The sequence below is a fragment of the Pseudophryne corroboree genome, chromosome 6 (genome assembly GCF_028390025.1).
Source record: "Pseudophryne corroboree isolate aPseCor3 chromosome 6, aPseCor3.hap2, whole genome shotgun sequence".
NCBI classification, from domain to species: domain Eukaryota; kingdom Metazoa; phylum Chordata; class Amphibia; order Anura; family Myobatrachidae; genus Pseudophryne; species Pseudophryne corroboree.
This window is the reverse complement of record NC_086449.1, coordinates 392,937,434-392,962,319: the sequence shown is the minus strand read 5'-3', so window position 1 is coordinate 392,962,319 and position 24,886 is coordinate 392,937,434. Positions and strand designations below refer to the sequence as shown.

The window sequence follows — 24,886 nt, the reverse complement described above, 5'->3', positions numbered from 1 at the left end:
CAGCGGTTGAAAAACACTGCTCTATACTGATGTACAGGTGGCACTGCAGCAGCGCTGCAGGGTACCTTTCCAATACAGCTAAAGGGAAGATGAATGATTATCTGAGGTTAAAAATGAGACATTGAACAATTTGTATTTATTTAATTAAGACATATTTTTTTTAGTTTTCTTAAGATGAAGGTATTTCATTTGGTGAGGTATTGTGTCAGGGGGTGGTCATGATTAAAGGGTGAGGGATGGTGTTTGCGTATGGTAGTGGGTAGGAGATAATGGGGGTCATTCTGACCCGATCGCACACTGCAGTTTTTCGCAGCATAGCGATCGGGTCAGAACTGCGCGTGTGCCGGTGCATGGCTGCCCGTCGCTGCGCTACGATCGCCTCTGCCTGATTGACAGGCAGAGGCGGTCGATGAGTGGGAGGGGGCGAAACGCCGGCGTTTGGCCACCGTTTTGTGGGCGCGGTCCAGCCAACGCAGGAGTGGCCGGACCATGCGGGGAGTGGCCCGCTGTGGCTGCGTGACATCACACGCAGTTGCTGCGGGCCAGGAAACGATGAGTAGTTCCTGGCCAGCACGCTAAAGCTGCGCTGGTCGGGAGCTACTTTTGAAGTGCAAAGGCATCGCCGCTGTGCGATGCCTTTGCACTTCTGCGGGAGGGGGCGGCACTGACATGCGGGGCGGACTAGCCCTGTGCCGGGCGTCCGCCCGCATGTCTGAGTTCATGATCGTAGCTGTGCTAAATTTAGCACAGCTACGATCAACTCGGAATGACCCCCAATATACTCTGCACTGATAGATACAATATGTGAGAGGTATCAGAAGGTGGGTGAGTCATTGTCGGACTGGAGGAACTTGGAAGGGGTGCAGGAGAGGTGGGAAAAACTGAAAAGTGCAATACTAAGGGTAACAGACCTTTGTATCAAAAGGGTTAGGAAAAGCACCAGGAAAAGGAAGCCAATGTGGTTCACAAAAGAAGTAACAACTAGTGTGAAAGCAAAAAAGATGACTTTTAGGAAATACATACTCAAAATAATAACGACAAAGAGGTGTATCTTGACAGACGGAAAGATGCCAAGAAAGTGATCAGACGTGTAAAGGCAGAAGCTGAGGAGAAAATGGCCCAGTCAGTAGATAGAGGGGGTAAAACTTTTTTTAAGTATATAAATGAAAGGAGAAAATCAAATGGAGGAATAATAAGACTTAAGACAGAGAGTGAGCATTTGGTGGAGAGAGACAAGGTAATAGCAGATCACCTAAATAATTATTTTTGCTCAGTATTTAGTACAGAAGGAGAAGGGAAGGGGCCACAGTTAAGTTGCAAGGACATTCATAAAAATAAGGTAGATGAAAGTACATTTACAGAGGAGAAGGTCCTAACAGAACTTTCAAAACTAAAAGTGGATAAATCAATGGGGCCACATGGGATACACCCAAGGATACTAAAAGAGCTAAAAGATGTGCTGGTGACACCTTTAACAGAATTATTTAACCAGTCACTAAATGCAGGTGCTATTCCAGAGGACCGGAAAAGAGCAAATGTAGTTCCACTGCACACTGTTACCAGTGGAGTACCACAGGGATCTGTACTTGGACCAGTTCTCTTTAATATCTTTGTTGGTGACATTGCAAATGGTATTAAAGGGAAAGTGTGCCTTTTTGCAGATGATACAAAGATATGCAACAGGGTAGACACACCGGGAGGAGTGAAACAAATGATTGATGACCTAGGCAGGCTTGAGAAATTGTCAAGAACGTGGCAACTACAGTTTAATGCTAAAAAATGCAAAATCATGCACTTGGGTCTCAAAAACCCAAAGGCTAAATATAATATCAAGGGTACTATAATGGAAACTACTGAGGAGGATAGAGATTTAGGAGTCACTATTTCAAGTGACTTAAAGGCAGGAAAGCAATGCAACAAAGCAATGAGAAAGGCAAGTCAGATGCTTGGTTGCTTAGGGAGAGGAAATAGTAGCAGGGAAAAAAGGTAATAATGCATCTGGAATACTGTGTCCAGTTCTGGAGACCATATCTCCAGAAGGATATAAATACATTAGAGAGTATACAAAGAAGGGCAACTAAAATGGTGCATGGCCTACATCACAAAACTTACCCGGAAAGGCTAAAAGATCTTAAAATGCATGTATAGTTTGGAGGAGAGAAGAGAAAGGGGGGGACATGATAGATACTTTTAAATATACCAAGGGTCTTAACAAAGTTCAGGAGGAAAACATTCTTCAAAGGAAGAGAAGTATTAGAACTCGAGGACATACACTGAAACTGAGGGAGGCAAGTTCAGGGGAAATTTCAGGAAAAATTACTTCACAGAAAGGGTAGTGGATAAGTGGAATAGCCTCCCATCAGAGGTGGTAGAGGCTAAGACTGTAGAGCAATTTAAACATGCTTGGGATAGGCATATGAATATCCTTAGAAAGAATTAAGGTTCAAAAAGGGTTGAGATTACCTAAAGGATAAAAAAAAGGGGCAGACTAGATGGGCCAAGTGGTTCTTATCTGCCGTTAAATTCTATGTTTCTATGTATTATATGAGCAGGGCGTAACTAGAACTTTGTGGACCCCATAGCAAAATGTTCAAGTCCCCCCCCAACTCAGGCCTCCAGAGAGAGAGTGGCAGCAGGGACATAGAGACAGAGAGAGTGACGGAAGGGACATAGAGACAAAGAGTGGCTGAAGGGACAAAAAGCGTGACAGCAGGGTCAAACAGTGACAGCAGAGATACAGAGACAGAGATAGTGGTGGCAGGGACACACAGAGAGACTGGCAACATAGACATAGGGACAAAGATTGGCAGCAGGGACTTTTGGGATAGAAAGAGGCAGCAGGTGCATAGAAACAGAGAGAGATAGCAGGTTCATCGAAACAGAGAGAGGCAGCAGGTGCATAGAAACAGAGAGAGACAGCAATGACGTAGGGACATATAGAGAGGCAGCAGGGACTTAGGAAGAGGCAGTAGGGACACAGAAAGAGGCAGAAGGGACATAGAGACAGAGAGAGTCTGTAGAGACAGAGAGGCAGCAAGGACATAGGGAGAGAGAGGCAGCAGGGACGTAGGGACAGAGAGGGGCAGCAAGGACATAGGAAGAAAGAGAGGAAGCAGGGATGTAGAGACAGAAAGAGGCAGTAAGGCAAAGGACAGGGAGAGATAGAAGCAGCAAGAGACATAGAGACAGAGAGAGAACGTAGGGACAGAGCGAGGGGCAGCAGGGATGTAGGGACAGAGGCAGCAGGGATGTAGGGACACATAGAGACAGCAAGGATGTAGGGAGAGATAGAATCAGCAAGAGACATACTGTATGCTCTTATTTATCAGTGGGTGATAAATTTCACTGTGAGTGATAAATTGCACCAGCCAATCAGCTCGGCTGGAGCACCAACTGCCATTTGTTTGAAAAATGACACCTGGGAGCTGACTGGCTGGTGAAATTTATTACTCATTGATAAATAAGCCCAATAGAGAGAGAGAGAGGCTGTAGGAACAGAGAGAGTGGCAGCAGGTCTATATGGACAGAGAGAGGCAGCAGGGAGTAGGAACAGAGAGGCATCAGTTACATACTGCACCTTCATAGTGCAGCCTGGTACCCCCATGGGGAGTTCCCCCTGCACCCTCCCTCCCCACGTACCTGCATACTCATGTCACAAAACTCCATCATCCACACACCTAAAAAAAAAAAGAGAATGGTGGAGCTCTTTTTCTATGTCGCCGGATACTAGTCAGATCATCACATGTGCCATGAGGGGGAGAGCACAGTAAACGAGTACTGGTGCTCGGAATGGGGTTCGTAGTTTGGAGCCATGAGGGGGGAGAGCACAGTAAATGGGTACTGGTGCAGGGGAGGGGGAGGGGGAGGGGAGGAGGTAGGTCGGCGTTGCTTTGGGTGGGTGGGGTTGGGAATGGGGTTGGTGGTTGGAGCCATGAGGGGGGAAAGCACAGTAAAGGAGTACTGGTGCGGGCTACGGGGGGAGTAAGGGTGCTGCGAGTGGTTGGGAATGGAGTTTGGAGCCATGAGTGGGGAGAGCACAGTAAAGGAATACTGGTAAGCGGGTGGGGGGGGGCAATCTTTGGAGCTATAGGGGGGAGAGCACAGTAGTGTGGAGGAGGGGGTGCCGCAGGTGACAGCCATGGGGGGAGATAAGGCACAAGAAAGGAGTACTGAGGGTGGTGATGGGAGAAAAGAAGTGGGCGGAGAGTAACAGGAGAATGATGGATCTGTGGAGGGGCCAGCCTCAGACTGGATCTGCCATTGAATAAGGGAGGAGGCATCCTGCACTTCTGTTGGCGCAAGGAGCTTGTGCTCCAGTGGCTACGCCCATGCTATGCCCCTGCCGGCATGGGGGGTGGGGGCGAGCGCTGTGGGCCAGGGACACTGCATGGCATGCAGGGAGCATGGATCACACCCACTACTATGGGGGGGGGGCTACAGTTCAGGGGCGGAACTGTGGGAGGCAGTGGAGTCAGCTGCCGCCGGGCTCCTGGCCTCAAGGGGGCGCTTCTCCACTGTCTCCCGCTGCTACTTTTTTTTTTTTTGTAAATCATTCTTGCAGACGGAGGGGGCCGGGCGGATTGGTCCAGCAGGACACCATGCGAGTCCCTGCAGCTTGCTGCTGGCCTCCACGCTTTCGGGTTTGCGTTCCAGCAGCTGGAACACAACACAGAACCTATTACCTGCTCCGTCCTGCTGCCACTTCCGGGTGCCGTTAGCCGGGAGCAGTGTGTGCGGCTGCTGGGCTCGAGCTGTGTGTTAGTGGAAACGATGTGACAGGCACACCTGTTTCCACTGCCATTTGCTGTGTATTGCCGGACAGAGCTGCCAGGGTGGTCAGAGGTGAAGCTGCTTAATCACCAGCGTAAGGTAATTCACTGTCTCGGGACATCTGCACAGTGCACACTCACTGACATCTGATCTGCGCGGCCACAGTCCATCCGTGTTGTGTGCAGCCCACTGCCTATTCATCTCCCCCTCCTGCAGCTCCTGCTGTTAACTGTTTGTTTACTGCCATTCCTATAGCCAGGGCCCAGGGTGGGAGCACAGGAACTGATACTGTATGTGGTGGGAGTCGTCAGTCCTAAGGATTGTGTCAGTGCACCTGATTTATTTATGTAACACACCAGACCCCCGCATGTTCTGCATACACACACACAGTAATTAAAGGGCTGCTGTAGCTGGGCCTGGCACTGCAGGGTTAACTTCCCCCTTCATCTGCTTCAGACAGTGTGCTGGGAGATGAGGATCGTCTGAAGATGGAAGACGATCTGATTGGATAGTATGGGGGCAGGTGGAAGGTGTACTGTGCCTTGCTGAACACTGTCTGCAAGTTAAGCAGGAAAGGTCCCATCCAGGAAGGTAAGAGGACACGGTGGGGGGGGCAGGACGCATGGTAAAAAGGATCACTATTGTATACATGCCTTCATGGGAAATTAATAGCAATTACATTGGCAGCATCCATTTTTATTAGTAAGTATTGGCTGCAATTAGTTTTTATTTTTATTTTGTTATTGATGGCCAATACAGTTGCTCATTACGTTGGCAATATGTAATCAAGGGGGTAATTCAGACCTGATAGTAGATGTGCGAAAAAACACACATCTACGATCATTTTCTCTGACATGCGGAAGGACGCCAAGCACAGGGCAAGTCTACCCCGCATGCCGGGTCCTGCCACCCCCCCTCCGGCCCTTCCCCGCACGCAGACATGCGAAAGCATCACACAGCGGTGGTGCTTTTGCATGGTTTGAGTAGTCCTCTGCCTATGCAGCCTGCAAAGGCAGACAGCTACCCACCGTGTTTTGGGCCGCTGCGTTTGCGTTGACGCTCCGTTTCCGCCCACCTCCAGGTGTTAAACTGCTTTGTGTAGGTGTACTATAAAGGTATGCTGGTGTCTATTTTATTGTAATGACTGACTTGGAGTGCGTCCCCTTTGTATGTGTATCTATATTACTATTGGGAAAGGTACCTGAGCACGCTGCTACTGTTCACCCTTAGTGCCGGATAGTAATATATGGTATGTGTGTGTATATGTAGGGGGGCACCAACATTTATCATGCCTCCGGGCGACTGGGACGAACTTACGCCACTGCTACAGTTGAATGGGTGCAGGGGAAGCTGCGAGAACTGGAAGCATCTCGGCCCTTATAGGAGCTGCACCCTCGATAGTTACGCCAGTGTTAAGTGTTACGCTAGTGTTAAGTGTAGTGGGTGATATAAAGTGTCAGGGTTGATGGTGTATGAAGCTTTTTCAGGATGGTGTCTGTGCGTATTAGTGAATAATAGTTAATATACTTACCTCTGTGTCCTGACACAGCTGAGCCTGCAATGACAGTTGTTTATCACCCAGTGGTTATTCATACTTAGCTACTTTTTTTCCCCTCTCCAGGAGAAGCCCAAAGAGGAGATGGACCAGGTAACTTCGGGGTGTGGGGCCGGACTGTCATTCCCAGGTTATGCTTCCTTTGTCTCCTTTCAAAAAACGTAGAGTGGGGTCTTTTTCTTTGCATTCATGGTCCACTTGAAATATGAGTAGGAGCTTTATTGGGAGCTGGGTCAAAGAGCTGTGGACCTCCTGCCATTGTTGTCTGGACCACCTCATCTTCGGGCCCCATATGGCCATAACCCATGCAGTTCTGTTACTACAAAGAACTTTATGCGTCACCTAATGCCGTAAATAAAAAAAGGAGAAATTTAGGATGGGTATACAGTACACTAGAACAATATTGACCCGATTTGATGTTTCCAGGCAAATCGGAACACAAATTGGGCATATCGTTACATTTATATGCCCAATTTGCACACTCCCATGGTCGCAAGCACCATCTTATGGTCACCCCTGCTGCAGGGTCATCCAGAAGATATCGCTAACGATGCCATACTGCAGAGTGCAGCATGGCACGTTAGATCACTGCGTCTTCCCCTGCAGCATGCAAGTGTGTATGCACTTGCTGATACAGGCTTCTGTCACCCGCCGGATCACCAGCTACACATCGTTCTGATGTGTAGCCGCTCTTACTGCTGGAATAAACTATGTTGCAGTGCATGGAGTGAATTTTTTTGCATACAAGGACAATACTGGTCACTTTTGCAGTTAGTTAATAAATACTGGGCAGCTTTGTTTTTATGCTGATACTTAGAAGTAAGCTAGCACAGGCTGCTCTTAACTATAAATCTCTTGCACGCACCAAACTTCCTTCACGATGGTGCGCACATTGGGGATTTCTTTACAGAGTGATGGACAGGAAGGGGCCGTTTGGGCGGTTAACGTAAAGTGATGGCAAAAGCGCAGGTGTGTCATGGCCATTTTGGGGGCATGCATCTGCCTTCAGCTGCGATCATGCATGCAGAGAAACATGGCGCCAGCCATTACACCCTTACAGTTGATGTTCTTCTTCTTGCATATAGACTATGAATGTATACGCAGTTGCAAATGAACAGCTGTCTCTCTTTCTTTCAGGGCGGCATCTTCACTTACTAAAATTAGCAATTCCGTAGCCTAGAAAATGGCACTTGCTAAAGAATATGTGTACAACATGAATTAGGCCCAATGTATTAAACTTTTCATAGCAACTTAAGACCAATAGCTATAAATTTATTTTAGACGGCACATAAATCTTAAGCAGGAAAAGTATCATTAGAAAAGACATTAGCTGCACTGGACAGAATAAAATAAGTCTGACTGATTTATTAATGTGGAAACTAAAACTATCAGAACAGAAACCATTTTAAGATTTGTAATTCTTATCCTGTATGGCTTAGTAGTATTATACTGAATAGCTTCCAAACCATCTCTGTAATGAAATTATGGGTGAATACAATTGTTTATAGACAAAAGAAAAATGCTTTGCAAACTCTGTCAACAGTTTTTATATTTACAGCTAGCACAAAAAATGGAAACAGGTTTTAATATTACGGATTTTTTCCAGCATGCATGAAATGTTCTATATTTCTAAAATTTGCATTTTTAGGTTGTGGCTTATGTCTTACCCAAAGGTGCTGAAGTATGCGGCATGGCAAAAATAGTGGAGGCAACCACCGAGAAAGGCCTCCGCTCAGTGAAATGGCCATTTGGTTGTGTTAGAGCAGGCATTCTCAACCGCGGTCCTCAAGGCACACCAACAGTGCAGGTTTTAGTGATATCCAGGCTTCAGCACAGATGGTTAAATCAAAATAACTGAGGTACTAATTAAGTCACCTGTGTTCAAGCCTGGATATCACTAAAACCAGGACTGTTAGTGTGCCTTGAGGACCGTGGTTGGGAAACACTGTGTTAGAGGGACAGCAGTCGTCTTAGCTGCCCTCTTCGACGGCACCTTGCCTCATCTGGACATCAGGTATCATTCTCCACTTTACCTTTCAGATTACTGTATAGTGGCCTGCATTGCTATAGAACAACAGACTACTAAGGGGTTATCCAGACACCCACAGATCAATCATACTTTTCTGACTCGGTGGAGCGGACATCCCTGAGAACTGCTCATCCTTAGTTCACTGCGGGTCCCCCACACTTTGGGCAGTCGCGTCCGCACGGGAATATTACTCCACACTTATCTCAAATCACTATTCAGGCACTCTCATTGTATTCTTGCCACTAAAGGTTGGCTGCAATACATAGTAACAGACACCTCTGTAGATGAGATTGCAAAAGCAAATACCTATTGCCTTCTATTTTCCATACCCCTTTAGATAAAGAGCAGCTCCGCTCACATATTATTCACTGCAGGACGCACATGATATGAAGCAGCAATCTGCAGTATTATCAATAAAGAGGTATCCTTGACACTTTTCTCTCATCATACTGATCTCTAGATTTTCTCTTGACCATACCTCCATTTTCTTAAGCACATGAATTATTATCATTCCATTATGCCACATACCCTCCAACATTTTACACCTAAAAATCGGTACAAATTAAGAAAGGGCACCCCTTTTCCTATACTTTCATTGGAAGTTTGGAGAGGCAAAAATCGGTACAGGCCATAAAAAAAGGTACTTTACCTGCTAAAAAGGTACAGCTGGAAGGTAGGATGCCAGCATTTTAACCACAGCCATCACATTAGCACTGTCCTACAGCAGCTGTAGTCTTGGTCGATCTAATGCCACGATATATTTAAGATATGACTGTCAAATAATTGCTTTGACATATATATTGCAAATTACTATACCACGTGTGAGAATTCCAACAGCAACCCTTTTATAGGGCTTATTACTCTAAAGTGTGTCACATATTTATGCTGTTAGATGGATCTCACTAAGAGCTCTTATTTGAATGTACTGTATGCTTGCCAGCTCCATATTTCTGGACTTACCAGTTTATGTTTTTGATATTATTATACTATATTTGTATCAGGGGTTAAAATCACAGATTATGTTGTGGAAGTTTTCTTTGACTCCCTTATCAAATTTGGAGAGATATTATATATATATATATATATATATATATGTATATAGTAATTTAACCTAGTGTTGCCTTACTGTTCCTGATTCACACTTCCCCAGGATGTGGGAGCTATAGTCAATATTCTATTTTTCTTGTTCTGGTCCATACACCTTTTGAGCAAAGAAAACATTGCAATATAGCAGTAGGCATGTACTCAGAGCCGGCCCTAACCAGTGTGATGCCCTAGGCAAGATTTTGGCTGGTGCCCCCTAGCACCACCGCTGGTTCCGCCTCTGACCTTGTACCACCTATATTTTAAATAGGAACAGTTCGCACATTTGGCGGACAGCCCAAAAAGGGGTGTGTTTTTGCTGGCAAGGGGCATGGCGACACAATAACCCCAATTCCAATTACTCCACACAGTACTGCAACTTTATTCACATATGATCATGCGATAGTGTTCATAATTCATATTTCTCTAACGTCCTAGTGGATGCTGGGAACTCCGTAAGGACCATGGGGAATAGCGGGCTCCGAAGGAGGCTGGGCACTCTAGAAAGATCTTAGACTACCTGGTGTGCACTGGCTCCTCCCACTATGACCCTCCTCCAAGCCTCAGTTAGATTTCGTGCCCGGCCGAGGTTGGATGCACACTAGGGGCTCTCCTGAGCTCTTAGAAAGTTATAGTCTTAGAATTTGTTTTTTTTCAGTGAGACCTGCTGGCAACAGGCTCACTGCAGCGAGGGACTAAGGGGAGAAGAAGCGAACTCGCCTGCTTGCAGCCGGATTGGGCTTCTTAGGCTACTGGACACCATTAGCTCCAGAGGGATCGACCGCAGGCCCAGCCTTGATGTTCGGTCCCGGAGCCGCGCCGCCGTCCCCCTTACAGAGCCAGAAGCAGGAAGATGGTCCGGAAAATCGGCGGCATGAAGACGTCCTGTCTTCACCAAGGTAGCGCACAGCACTGCAGCTGTGCGCCATTGCTCCTCATACACACTTCACACTCCGGTCACTGAGGGTGCAGAGCGCTGGGGGGGGGGGGCGCTCTGAGGCAGCAATAAAAACACCTTGGCAGGCTAAAATACCTCAATATATAGCCCCTGGGGCTATATATGAGGTAAATACCCCTGCCAGAATCCCAAAATAAGCGGGAGAATAGGCCGCGGAAAAGGGGCGGAGCCTATCTCCTCAGCACACTGGCGCCATTTTTCCCTCACAGCTCGGCTGGAAGGAAGCTCCCTGGCTCTTCCCTGCATTTCTACAATACAGTAAGAGGGAAAAAGAGAGGGGGGGCACTAAATTGGCATTGTATACAGTATAAGCAGCTATTAGGGACATAACTCAGTTAGTCCCTGTATATATATAGCGCTCTGGTGTGTGCTGGCATACTCTTACTCTGTCCCCCCAAAGGGCTTTTGTGGGTCCTGTCCTCTATTTGAGCATTCCCTGTGTGTGTGGAGTGTGTCGGTACGGCTGTGTCGACATGTTTGAGGAGGATAATGATGTGGAGGGAGAGCAGATGCCTTTAGCAGAGATGTCACCCCCTGCGGGGCAGACACCTGAGTGGATGGTATTATGGCAAGAAATGAGTGCACGTATAGACTCCTTACATAAAAAATTTGACGACATGCCGACTGTGGGACAGCCGAGTCTTCAGCTCGTGCCGGTCCAAGGGTCTCAAAAGTCATCAGGGGCTCTAAAACGCCCGTTATCTCAGGTGGCACAAGTAGATGTCGACACGGATACTGACGCCAGTGTCGACGACGATGAGTCAAATTTAATGCCCGTTAAGGCCATTCGCTGCATGATTGAGGCAATGAAAGAGGTGTTAAATATTTCTGATTTACATCCAGGTACCACAAAAAAGGGTATTATGTTTGGGGAGAAAAAACTACCTGTAGTTTTTCCCCCGTCAGATGAATTAAATGAAGTGTGTGAAGAAGCGTGGGCTTCCCCTGATAAGAAATTGGTGATTCCTAAGAAATTACTAATGGCGTTCCCTTTCCCGCCAGAGGATAGGTTACGTTGGGAAACACCCCCGAGGGTGGATAAAGCGCTCACACGTTTGTCAAAAAAGGTGGCACTACCGTCCCAGGATACGGCCGCCCTTAAGGAACCTGCTGATAGAAGGCAGGAGGCGATCCTGAAGTCTGTATATACACACTCAGGCATTATACTCAGACCAGCAATTGCGTCAGCTTGGATGTGCAGTGCTGCCGCTGCATGGTCAGATAACCTGTCAGAAAATATTGACACACTAGACAGAGACACGATCCTGTTAACAATTGACCATATAAAAGACTCAGTCTTATACATGAGAGATGCACAGAGGGAAATCTGCCGGCTGGCATCTAAAGTAAGTGCACTATCTATCTCTGCTAGGAGATGTTTATGGACTCGCCAGTGGACTGGAGATGCAGATTCCAAAAGGCACATGGAAGTTTTGCCTTATAAAGGGGAGGAATTATTTGGGGATGGTCTCTCCGACCTAGTTTCCACAGCAACGTCTGGGAAGTCAGCATTTTTACCCCATGTCCCCTCGCAGCCTAAGAAGGCGCCATTTTATCAGGTTCAGTCCTTTCGATCCCAGAAAAATAAGCGGGGAAAAGGAGGGTCTTTTCTGTCAAGAGGCAGAGGCAGGGGAAAAAGGCTGCAGCAAACAGCAGGTTCCCAGGAACAAAAGTCCTCCCCCGCTTCCTCTTCCAAGTCCGCCGCATGACGGTGGGGCTTCACAAGCGGAGCCGGGTACGGTGGGGGCCCGCCTCAGGAATTTCAGCGATCAGTGGGTTCGCTCACAGGTGGATCCCTGGATCCTTCAAATAGTATCTCAAGGATACAGGCTGGAATTCGAGGCGATTCCACCCCGCCGTTTCCTAAAATCCGCCTTGCCGATTGCTCCCTCAGACAGGGAGGCAGTGCTAGCGGCAATTCACAAGCTGTATTCCCAGCAGGTGATAATCAAGGTACCCCTACTCCAACAAGGCCGGGGTTACTATTCCACACTATTTGTGGTACCGAAACCGGACGGTTCGGTGAGACCCATTCTAAATTTGAAGTCCTTGAACACATACATAAAAAAATTCAAGTTCAAGATGGAATCGCTCAGGGCGGTTATTGCAAGCCTGGACGAGGGGGATTACATGGTATCCCTGGACATCAAGGATGCTTACCTACATGTCCCCATTTACAATTCTCACCAGGAGTACCTCAGATTTGTGGTACAGGATTGCCATTACCAATTCCAGACGCTGCCGTTTGGACTCTCCACGGCACCGAGGGTATTTACCAAGGTTATGGCAGAAATGATGATACTCCTTCGAAAAAAGGGAGTTTTAATTATCCCATACTTGGACGATCTCCTAATAAAGGCACGATCCAAGGAACAGTTGTTAGTGGGAGTAGCACTATCTCAGGAAGTGCTGAGCCAGCACGGTTGGATTCTGAATATCCCAAAGTCACAGCTGGTCCCCACGACACGTCTAATGTTCCTGGGAATGATTCTGGACACGGCCCAGAAAAAAGTGTTTCTCCCGGAGGAGAAAGCCAGGGAGTTGTCTTCTCTAGTCAGAGACCTCCTAAAACCAAAACAGGTATCGGTGCATCACTGCACGCGAGTCCTGGGAAAGATGGTAGCTTCCTACGAAGCAATTCCATTCGGCAGGTTCCATGCCAGAATCTTTCAGTGGAACCTGTTGGACAAGTGGTCCGGATCGCATCTTCAGATGCATCGTTTAATAACCCTGTCTCCACGAACCAGGGTGTCTCTTCTGTGGTGGCTGAACAGTGCTCATCTTCTGGAGGGCCGCAGATTCGGCATACAGGACTGGGTCCTGGTGACCACGGATGCCAGCCTACGAGGCTGGGGGGCAGTCACAAAGGGAAGAAATTTCCAGGGACTATGGTCAAGTCAGGAGACTGCCCTTCACATAAATATTCTGGAACTAAGGGCCATTTACAATGCCCTAAGTCAAGCAAAATCCCTGCTCCTACACCAGCCGGTGCTGATCCAGTCAGACAACATCACGGCAGTCGCCCATGTGAATCGACAGGGCGGCACAAGAAGCAGGACGGCGATGGCAGAAGCCACAAAAATTCTCCGATGGGCGGAGAATCATGTACTAGCACTGTCAGCAGTGTTCATCCCGGGAGTGGACAACTGGGAAGCAGACTTTCTCAGCAGGCACGACCTCCACCCGGGAGAGTGGGGACTTCATCCAGAAGTCTTCCAAATGATTGTAAATCAATGGGGTCGTCCACAGGTGGACATGATGGCGTCCCGCATAAACAAAAAACTAGAGAAGTATTGCGCCAGGTCAAGAGACCCTCAGGCGATAGCGGTGGACGCCCTAGTGACACCGTGGGTGTACCGGTCAGTGTATGTGTTCCCTCCTCTACCTCTCATACCAAAGGTACTGAGAATAATAAGAAAGCGAGGAGTAAACACAATTCTCGTGGTTCCGGATTGGCCAAGAAGAGCGTGGTACCCGGAACTTCAAGAGATGATCTCAGAGGACCCTTGGTCCCTGCCGCTCAGACAGGACCTGCTGCGGCAGGGCCCCTGTCTGTTCCAAGGCTTACCGCGGCTGCGTTTGACGGCATGGCGGTTGAACGCCGGATCCTGAAGGAAAAGGGCATTCCGGAGGAAGTCATTCCTACGCTTATTAAAGCCAGGAAAGATGTTACGGCAAAACATTATCACCGCATATGGCGGAAATATGTTGCATGGTGCGAGGCCAAAAAGGCCCCAACAGAGGAATTTCAACTGGGTCGATTTCTGCATTTCCTGCAAGCAGGAGTGAATATGGGCCTAAAACTAGGCTCCATTAAAGTACAGATCTCGGCTCTGTCGATTTTCTTTCAAAAGGAACTAGCTTCAGTACCTGAAGTTCAGACATTTGTGAAAGGAGTGCTGCATATTCAGCCCCCATTTGTGCCTCCTGTGGCACCGTGGGATCTCAACGTGATGTTGAATTTCTTGAAATCACATTGGTTTGAGCCACTAAAAACCGTGGATCTGAAATATCTCACGTGGAAAGTGGTCATGTTATTGGCCCTGGCATCAGCCAGGCGAGTGTCAGAATTGGCGGCTTTATCATGTAAAAGCCCTTATCTGATTTTTCATATGGATAGGGCAGAATTGAGGACTCGTCCCCAGTTTCTCCCTAAGGTGGTGTCAGCGTTTCACCTGAACCAGCCTATTGTGGTGCCTGCGGCTACTAAGGATTTGGAGGACTCCAAGTTGCTAGACGTTGTCAGGGCCCTGAAAATATATGTTTCCAGGACGGCTGGAGTCAGAAAATCTGACTCGCTGTTTATCCTATATGCACCCAACAAGCTGGGTGCTCCTGCTTCTAAGCAGACTATTGCTCGTTGGATTTGTAGTACAATTCAGCTTGCACATACTGTGGCAGGCCTGCCACAGCCTAAATCTGTCAATGCCCATTCCACAAGGAAGGTGGGCTCATCTTGGGCGGCTGCCCGAGGGGTCTCGGCTTTACAACTTTGCCGAGCAGCTACTTGGTCAGGTGCAAACACGTTTGCAAAATTCTATAAATTTGATACCCTGGCTGAGGAGGACCTGGAGTTCTCTCATTCGGTGCTGCAGAGTCATCCGCACTCTCCCGCCCGTTTGGGAGCTTTGGTATAATCCCCATGGTCCTTACGGAGTTCCCAGCATCCACTAGGACGTTAGAGAAAATAAGAATTTACTCACCGGTAATTCTGTTTCTCGTAGTCCGTAGTGGATGCTGGGCGCCCATCCCAAGTGCGGTCTATCTGCAATACTTGTACATAGTTATTGTTAACTAAATCGGGTTATTGTTGAGCCATCTGTTGAGAGGCTCTATTGTTTCATACTGTTAACTGTGTTTCATATCACGAGTTGTACGGTGTGATTGGTGTGGCTGGTATGAGTCTTACCCGGGATTCAAAATCCTTCCTTATTGTGTACGCTCGTCCGGGCACAGTACCTAACTGAGGCTTGGAGGAGGGTCATAGTGGGAGGAGCCAGTGCACACCAGGTAGTCTAAGATCTTTCTAGAGTGCCCAGCCTCCTTCGGAGCCCGCTATTCCCCATGGTCCTTACGGAGTTCCCAGCATCCACTACGGACTACGAGAAACAGAATTACCGGTGAGTAAATTCTTATTTACATCCCACAGTAGTATCACTTTACCTTATAAACGTTACTCCTCACAGTAGAGCCCCTTATTCACATTACATCACACTGAATTGCTCCTTATTCACATTACACCACACCCTATTGCTCTTTATTCACATTAGATGACACGGTAGTGCCCTTTCTATACGCAACGCCACCTAGCAGAGCACCTTATCCACATAATGCACCACATTAGTAATGCATTTACACACATTCCACACAGTAATGCCCCTTACACGAGACACCTTATTAATGTCCTTATAAACATAATGTGCCTTACACATTATGACAACCTTTATTATTGCCCTTTTACACATAATTATTATTATTATTATTATTATTATTATCCTTTATTTATATGGCGCCACAAGGGTTCCGCAGCGCCCAATTGCAGAGTACATATGCACATAATCAAAACAGGAAAACAGTGATTTTCAGTTGAAGACAATATAGGACAGGGTAACTAAGCATAACTACACCAGTGAATGACAGAGATAAGTTCCAGGTGGCCAAAAAACTGCGTGATTTGGGCAGTTGAGGATTATTAAAGTAAGAAAAGGATAAGCACATGAGGGAAGAGGGCCCTACTCATGAGATCTTACATTCTAATGTCCCTTACACATATGCCGCAAATTATTAATGCCCTTACACACATAATGACACACATACAGATGGGTCCACGGTTATCTTAACTAGTTTTCTGCGCCTAGGTACAACATGATTTATTAGCATAAACCCTTCATCTATTGTTCTCAGCTGCAATACAATACAGAGAAGAATACATCAGGGGATTAAGTCATTACAGCAGGGGATTAAATTATTACAGCAGGGGATTAAGTTATTACAGCAGGGATTAAGTCTGACTGCCCAGTCTCAATTAATCTTATTAAAGGTCAAGATAAATGTGGACCCATCTGTAGTGCCCCCTACACATTTGCTGCACATTATTAGTGCCCCTATACACATAATGACACACATAGTGGCCCCTTACACATATGTTGCACATTATTAATGCATTTTTCCATGACACACATAATGCTCCTTACACATATTCCGAACACTACTGCACAACCAACCCACTCACATGCACACAGCACTCACACTACCACTAACACTGTGACCTCTGCCTCTGCTTGGATACAGATGTGTCCTCATAAATATTGCCTCAATGCTAACATCGGGCACACCTCTACTAATGAAAATGCATCTTATTTGCAATTGCCTAGGGCATTTGATATGCCTAGGATGCACAAGCAGCTTCTGCTGATTAAAATGATATGCAGCATGCCTATATACTGTGTGAGACTGTGGCTGTATCTGCATATGAAATGCTACACACAGAATATAGGCATGCCGCATATCATTTTAATCAGCAAAAGATGCTGATGCCCCTAGGCATATCAAATGCCCTAGGCAATTGCCTAGTTTGCCTATGCCTATGGCCGGCTTTGCATGCACTGATATTTGATTGATACAGTTTTTTTCTATTTACACAGGTCATTTATTGTCTCTGGGGCCAACGGCCCTGTACTATTTTGATAGACACTCTACACTAAGAAATTTATGGCATTTATTCAGTGACCATTAGCATGCACTACATATCATTAGTATTTACTTTATATATATATATATATACATTTTATATATGTGTATGTCTGACTGAGTATTTATTCCCATTTTTATATGTTTAGTAATGAAAAGTTAAAGTTTTACATTTACATTTGCTATTGGTATGTCCAGGGCTGCCACCAGAAATTGTGGGGCCCGGGACCGAAAAAATCGGCAGGCCCCCCTTCCCCCCATCAAGTAGAAAAAATGTCTTACAGGCACTGTGTCGGCGCGCGCGCAAAAAGTAGGTGTGGCCAAATGCCACATGGGGCGTGGCCAATGAAAATGGGGGTGTGATACACATATGGGGGGAGGGGCATATACACATGACCCCAATAGTGCCAGATATACGTTGCCCCACAGTGTCAGATATACATTGCCCCACAGTGCCAGATATACATTGCCCCACAGTGCCAGATATACATTGCCCCACAGTGCCAGATATACATTGCCCCACAGGGCCAGATATACATTGCCCCACTGTGCCAGATACACATTGCCTCACTGTGCCAGATACACATTGCCCCCAGTGCCAGATACAGAAATGCCCCCAGTGCAGATACACATGCCCCCACAGTGCCAGATATGCCCCCAGTGCCGATACACATGCCTCCACAGTGCCAGATATGCCCCCAGTGCTGATACACATGCCCCCACAGTGCCAGATATGCCCCCAGTGCTGATACACATGCACCCACAGTGCCTCCTACAGTGCCAGATATGCCCCCAGTGCCAATACACATGCCCCCACCGTGCCTCCCACAGTGCCAGATTTACCCCCAGTGCTGATACACATGCCCCCACAGTGCCTCCCACCGTGCCAGATATGCCCCCAGTGCCGATACACATGCCCCCACAGTGCATCCCCCCCTCCGCTTCTCACCTGCTGCTGTAAGGGCCCTAAGGGGAGGAGAGTGCAGCGTGCGCCTCTCCTACCCCTCCGTCTCCAGCGGCGGTGTCTATCTTCAATTCGCCGCCGGCCCGTGAGCCAATCAGAGCTCGCTGTCCGGCAGCCAATCAGGAGCCTCAGCTGCCGGTCTGCAAGCTCTGATTGGCTCACGGGCCGGCGCCGAATTTAAGATGGACTTCACTGCCACCGGAGACGCCAGTGCGCGCCGGGCAGCGGTGGCCGGGAGCAGATCGAGGCGCTTGCTGGCCACCGCTGCTGTAGATAGATAGATAGAGAGCATGTAAAATCCAAAACACAAAAGTTCAGTAAAATGACCCAAAAATCAAAATTAAAAGCGTCTGAGGAGAAGCGTAAACTTGCCAATATGCCATTTACGACACGGAGTGGCAAGGAACGGCTGAGGCCCTGGCCTATGTTCATGGCTAGTGGTTCAGCTTCAAATGAGGATGGAAGCACTCATCCTCTCGCTAGAAAAAATAAAAGACTTAAACTGGCAAAAGCACAGCAAAGAACTGTGCGTTCTTCAAAATCACAAATCCCCAAGGAGAGTCCAATTGTGTCGGTTGCGATGCCTGACCTTCCCAACACTGGACGGGAAGAGCTTGCGCCTTCCACCATTTGCACGCCCCCTGCAAGTGCTGGAAGGAGCACCCGCAGTCCAGTTCCTGATAGTCAAATTGAAGATGTCACTGTTGAAGTACACCAGGATGAGGATATGGTTGTTGTTGGTGCTGGGGAGGAAATTGACAAGGAGGATTCTGATGGTGAGGTAGTTTGTTTAAGTCAGGCACCCGGGGAGACACCTGTTGTCCTTGGGAGGAATATGGCCATTGACATGCCTGGTCAAAATACAAAAAAAATCAGCTCTTCGGTGTGGAATAATTTCAACACAAATGCGGACAACAGGTGTCAAGCCGTGTGTTGCCTTTGTCAAGCTGTAATAAGTAGGGGTAAGGACGTTAACCACCTCGGAACATCCTCTCTTATATGTCACCTGCAGCACATTCATCATAAGTCAGTGACAAGTTCAAAAACTTTGGGTGACAGCGGAAGCAGTCCACTGACCACTAAATCCCTTCCTCTTGTAACCAAGCTCCTGCAAACCACACCACCAACTCCCTCAGTGTCAATTTCCTCCTTACCCAAGAAAGCCAATAGTCCTACTGGCCATGTCACTGTCAAGTCTGACAAGTCCTCTCCTGCCTGGGATTCCTCCGATGCATCCTTGAGTGTAACGCCTACTGCTGCTGGCGCTGCTGTTGTTGCTGCTGGGAGTCGATCGTCATCATAGAGGGGAAGTCGGAAGACCACTTGTACTACTTCCAGAATGCAATTGACTGTCCAACAGTCCTTTGCGAGGAAGATGAAATATCACAGCAGTCATACTGCAGCAAAGCGGATAACTGAGGCCTTGGCAGCCTGGGCGGTGAGAAACGTGGTTCCGGTATCCATCGTTAATTCAGAGCCAACTAGAGACTTGATTGAGGTACTGTGTCCCCGGTACCAAATACCATCTAGGTTCGATTTCTTTAGGCAGGCGATACCGAAAATGTACACAGACCTCAGAAAAAGACTCACCAGTGTCCTAAAAAATGCAGTTGTACCCAATGTCCACTTAACCACGGACATGTGGACAAGTGGAGCAGGGCAGACTCAGGACTACATGACTGTGACAGCCCACTGGGTAGATGTATTGCCTCCCGCAGCAAGAACAGCAGCGGCGGCACCAGTAGCAGCATCTCGCAAACGCCAACTCGTTCCTAGGCAGGCTACGCTTTGTATCACCGCTTTCCAGAATAGGCACACAGCTGAAAACCTCTTACGGCAACTGAGGAAGATCATCGCAGAATGGCTTACCCCAATTGGACTCTCCTGGGGATTTGTGACATCGGACAACGCCAGCAATATTGTGCGTGCATTACATCTGGGCAAATTCCATCACGTCCCATGTTTTGCACATACCTTGAATTTGGTGGTGCAGAATTATTTAAAAAACGACAGGGGCGTGCAAGAGATGCTGTCAGTGGCCCGAAGAATTGCGGGCCACTTTCGGCATTCATGCACCACGTACAGAAGACTGGAGCACCACCAAACATTCCTGAACCTGCCCTGCCATCATCTGAAGCATGAGGTGGTAACGAGGTGGAATTCAACCCTCTATTTGCTTCAGAGGATGGAGGAGCAGCAAAAGGCCATTCAAGCCTATACATCTGGCCACGATATAGGCAAAGGAGGTGGAATGCACCTGACTCAAGCGCAGTGGAGAATGATTTCAACATTGTGCAAGGTTCTGCAACCCTTTGAACTTGCCACACGTGAAGTCAGTTCAGACACTGCCAGCCTGAGTCAGGTCATTCCCCTCATCAGGCTTTTGCAGAAGAAGCTGGAGACATTGAAGGAGGAGCTAAAACAGAGCGATTCCGCTAGGCATGTGGGACTTGTGGATGGAGCCCTTAATTCGCTTAACCAGGATTCACGGGTGGTCAATCTGTTGAAATCAGAGCACTACATTTTGGCCACCGTGCTCGATCCTAGATTTAAAACCTACGTTGTATCTCTCTTTCCGGCAGACACAAGTCTGCAGAGGTTCAAAGACCTGCTGGTGAGAAAATTGTCAAGTCAAGCGGAACGTGACCCATCACCATCTCCTCCTTCACATTCTCCCGCAACTGGGGGTGCGAGGAAAAGGCTAAGAATTCCGAGCCCACCCGCTGGCGGTGATGCAGGGCAGTCTGGAGCGAGTGCTGACATCTGGTCCGGACTGAAGGACCTGGCAACGATTACTGACATGTCGTCTACTGTCACTGCATATGATTCTCTCACCATTGAAAGAATGGTGGAGGATTATATGAGTGACCGCATCCAAGTAGGCACGTCAGACAGTCCGTACGTATACTGGCAGGAAAAAGAGGCAATTTGGAGGCCCTTGCAGAAACTGGCTTTATTCTACCTAAGTTGCCCTCCCTCCAGTGTGTACTCCGAAAGAGTGTTTAGTGCAGCCGCTCACCTTGTCAGCAATCGGCGTACGAGGTTACTTCCAGAAAATGTGGAGAAGATGATGTTCATTAAAATGAATTATAATCAATTCCTCCGTGGAGACATTCAGCAGCAGCAATTGCCTCCAGAAAGTACACGGGGACCTGAGATGGTGGATTCCAGTGGGGACGAATTAATAATCTGTGAGGAGGGGGATGTACACAGTGAAAGGGGTGAGGAATCGGAGGATGATGATGAGGTGGACATCTTGCCTCTGTAGAGCCAGTTTGTGCAAGGAGAGATTGATTGCTTCTTTTTTGGTGGGGGCCCAAACCAACCAGTCATTTCAGTCACAGTCGTGTGGCAGACCCTGTCACTGAAATGATGGGTTCGTTAAAGTGTGCATGTCCTGTTTATACAACATAAGGGTGGGTGGGAGGGCCCAAGGACAATTCCATCTTGCACCTCTTTTTTCTTTCATTTTTCTTTGCATGATGTGCTGTTTGGGGACAATTTTTTTGAAGGGCCATCCTGCCTGACACTGCAGTGCCACTCCTAGATGGGCCAGGTGTTTGTGTCGGCCACTTGTGTCGCTTAGCTTAGTCACACAGCCACCTTGGTGCGCCTCTTTTTTTCTTTGCATCATGTGCTGTTTGGGGACAATTTTTTGGAAGGGCCATCCTGTCTTGATTGACACTGCAGTGCCACTCCTAGATGGGCCAGGTGTTTGTGTCGGCCACTTGTGTCGCTTAGCTTAGTCACACAGCCACCTTGGTGCGCCTCTTTTTTTCTTTGCATCATGTGCTGTTTGGGGACTATTTTTTTGAAGGGCCATCCTGCCTGACACTGCAGTGCCACTCCTAGATGGGCCAGGTGTTTGTGTCGGCCACTTGTGTCGCTTAGCTTAGCCATCCAGCGACCTCGGTGCAAATTTTAGGACTAAAAATAATATTGTGAGGTGTGAGGTGTTCAGAATAGACTGGAAATGAGTGGAAATTATGGTTATTGAGGTTAATAATACTATGGGATCAAAATGACCCCCAAATTCTATGATTTAAACTGTTTTTTTAGGGTTTTTTGAAAAAAAACACCCGAATCCAAAACACACCCGAATCCGACAAAAAAAATTTCGGTGAGGTTTTGCCAAAACGCGTCCGAATCCAAAACACGGCCGCGGAACCGAACCCAAAACCAAAACACAAAACGCAAAAAATTTCCGGTGCACATCACTAATTTTTATATGTTTAGTAATGAAAAGTTAAGTTTTACATTTACATTTGCTATTGGTATGTCCAGGGCTGCCACCAGAAATTGTGGGGCCCGGGACCGAAAAAATAGGCAGGCCCCCCTTCCCCCCATCAAGTAGAAAAAATGTCTTACAGGCACTGTGTTGGCGCGCGCGCCAAAAGTAGGTGTGGCCAAATGCCACATGGGGCGTGGTCAATGAAAATGGGGGTGTGATACACATATGGGGGGAGGGGCATATACACATGACCCCAATAGTGCCAGATATACGTTGCCCCACAGTGTCAGATATACATTGCCCCACAGTGCCAGATATACATTGCCCCACAGTGCCAGATATACATTGCCCCACAGGGCCAGATATACATTGCCCCACTGTGCCAGATACAGATTGCCTCACTGTGCCAGATACACATTGCCCCCAGTGCCAGATACAGAAATGCCCCCAGTGCAGATACACATGCACCCACAGTGCCTCCCACAGTGCCAGATATGCCCCCAGTGCTGATACACATGCCCCCACCGTGCCTCCCACAGTGCCAGATTTACCCCCAGTGCTGATACACATGCCCCCACAGTGCCTCCCACCGTGCCAGATATGCCCCCAGTGCCGATACACATCATCCCACAGTGCATCCCCCCCCTCCGCTTCTCACCTGCTGCTGTAAGGGCCCTAAGGGGAGGAGAGTGCAGCGTGCGCCTCTCCTACCCCTCCTTCTCCAGCGGCGGTGTCTATCTTCAATTCGCCGCCGGCCCGTGAGCCAATCAGAGCTCGCGGTCCGGCAGCCAATCAGGAGCCTCAGCTGCCGGTCCGCAAGCTCTGATTGGCTCACGGGCCGGCGCCGAATTTAAGATGGACTTCACTGCCGCCGGAGACACCAGTGCGCGCCGGGCAGCGGTGGCCGGGAGCAGATCGAGGCGCTTGCTGGCCACCGCTGCTGTAGATAGTGAGTCACTGTGACTCACTGTCTGCAGCAGCGGCTGCCGCCGGAGGAATATTGTGTGTGCAGCCCGGGCCCTCCACTCTGTAAGAGTGGCCAGGCCCGGGACAACTGTACACAGGGAACCCCCTTGATGGCGGCCCTGGGTATGTCAGTTCCCCAAATAAGAGAGCACTTTCTTGTTTTTGTGTGTGTGTTTTGTTTGCTCTATATTACTGTTATGCGCGCACCTCCATGGATTAATTATATGCACAAGATACCAAAGATTGTTTACCCATTGGAGTTACCTACCTACAGTTCAGATTGATTCATAGAATACTGTACCAGTGCTTGTGTTTTCCTATTCCTCCCTCCATCCCATTCATAATTCAGTGGACCCACCCAGATCTGCATTTGTTCAGAAGACAGTACAGACAGCCATCTAGTGCCTGTAGGGTCCTAAAGACCCTGTCTGCTGCCCACTGCTGTTTATATCCTTTTATAAATGAAACAATAAGGAGATAGGATGCAGATGCTGTGCTGTGCCGTTATCCGTTACATTGGCACAGGCAGGACAGCAGGGGAGGTCTGTTCCTGCAGGTCCATCACACTACAGAAAGCAGAGCACATTCCATCAGGGTAAGCGTCTAGATCCCTTTCAACGACTTCATCTATTGAGAATAGTTACGAGCAAAGCGAGCCTGCAAGGGTTCAATGAAAGCGAAATAAGTTAAAAAAAACAACAACAACAAAAACCTATATTTGGAACAAAATAAAAGTGCATTGAGGACATAACAGCACTTCACCCTCATTAGTTGTCATGTCTGGGTCCTTACAGCGAAGGGAAACTAGGCTCAACCATTCCATGAGGCTGAGCTTCATCAGGAGCCATGGGAGCAGAGTTCTGATTGGAGGAGCTCATCACATGCTCCCCTGACCGCCTGGTGCTCAGCATCATGGGACTGATTACACCAGTGTCTGACTGCAGCTGAGATCGGTACTGCTACAGGGGCTAGACTTGGAGTCAATCAGCCAGTAATTAAATAAATGATAACACTAGGGACTGCTGCCATACACACTGGATTCTAGCCAAAGTCTATTTCTTTTATTTCTCCAAAACCTGCACCTGATGTCATGAAACAAATGGTGAATAGCAGAGTGGCATGTCTCTCCAGGTTTGGGGTCATTGGCACCTTAGTCAACAGCATGACATAACTTTGCTGGCATGTATTTGGTAAGTACTGTTAACTTGAAGAGGGGGCCCAAAACTGGTACCCTGCCTATGACCCCATGGGATCTGAATCTGGTTCTGGACCCTCCTGACCTGGATTATGGGCGTGGTAAAGTGACTCAGAACAGAACGCCCCCTCCCTGATTCACCACCTGACATTGTTATAACTCCAATATTGTTCCATGCCTGGTACAATATATTGATCGTCAATTTGTTGGGCTACACCAGAAAACAGACAGCAGGGAAGATAGAAAAGAAAGGACATGGACATGGTGGGAGAGAGAGAAGAAAAAGAGACACGGCCAGAGTGGGAGAGATAACTGTGTAGCATGGGCAAAAAAAGAGACAAAGAAAGGCTGGAATGGGGAGAGCCTAATAAGTGAAAGGACAAGAGTATGGAGACACAGAGAGATGGGGGAAAGGAGGGCATGCATGGAAAGTGGTGAGAGGGGA

At 47.9% G+C, this 24,886-nt stretch overlaps 1 protein-coding gene and 1 long non-coding RNA gene across 6 annotated transcripts in view; both read left to right on the top strand.

Moving 5' to 3' along the window:
* The window catches only part of PRKCQ (protein kinase C theta), a 347,815-nt gene that overhangs the window by 105,506 nt on the left and 217,423 nt on the right, over positions 1-24,886 (top strand). The window lies entirely within an intron of this gene.
* Positions 4,582-7,767, top strand: LOC134935317 (uncharacterized). Its single transcript, XR_010180050.1, has 4 exons — positions 4,582-4,869; positions 5,227-5,361; positions 6,392-6,418; positions 7,463-7,767. It is a non-coding gene; the product is annotated as an uncharacterized LOC134935317 (long non-coding RNA).